This window comes from Triticum dicoccoides, chromosome 6A (genome assembly GCF_002162155.2).
Source record: "Triticum dicoccoides isolate Atlit2015 ecotype Zavitan chromosome 6A, WEW_v2.0, whole genome shotgun sequence".
Lineage (NCBI taxonomy): Eukaryota > Viridiplantae > Streptophyta > Magnoliopsida > Poales > Poaceae > Triticum > Triticum dicoccoides.
Window position 1 is genome coordinate 612,653,499 of NC_041390.1, and position 785 is coordinate 612,654,283.

Here is a 785-nt window from a genome sequence, read left to right on the forward strand (position 1 = left end):
AATGAAAATAACTACTCCCTCCGTTCGGGTTTATTAGGCCCGTAGACAGGATCGGCAAGACCAAGGCAGTTTCCTATTCGCACATGTTAATTGAGGCATTGTCCCTCGAGTAGTTACCTGATGCTTCGTATGGCATGTCATTTACTGCAGATAATTTATACTGCCACAATCCTGCATGCTCTCCACCAATAGCATGCACGACTTTCCCTTTGGAGCCTAAGCATGCGAATTTAGGCCCTGTTTGGTTCATAAGTCCTAGGACTTTTTTTAGTCCCAACTTATAAGTCCCAAGTCCCTAAAAAATCCCTACCTGTTTGGTTCCTGAGACTTATAAAGTCTCTATGAGACCATATTACAATTATAAGTCCCTATAAGTCCCTCCTTGAGAGTCTTATTTCATAAGTTCCAAATGCTCACTTTAAGTCTCTATAAGTCCCTCCTGTTTGGTTTAGATGAGACTTATAGGGACTTATTTAAGTCCCTAGACCAATAAGTCCCTGGAAACAAACACCCTCTTATTTCCCGCGAGACTAGCCGATGCCAAGCGAAATCTCCATGCATGCAGCGTCAGCGAATTAATTATCACCTTGATAATGCTGCCCCATGCATTAAACTCGCATGCATGCACTCTTTCCAATTAATTTTCCTTGGTAGTCGGACCGAAGGGCCTAACAGGAAGAGACGCCTCTCCTTTGCTCACGGGCCCAATAAACCCGGACGGGGGGAGTAATGTAACATACACGTCAAAGAATGCGAGAGGATTTTAATTTGTAGCACAGGTGCGG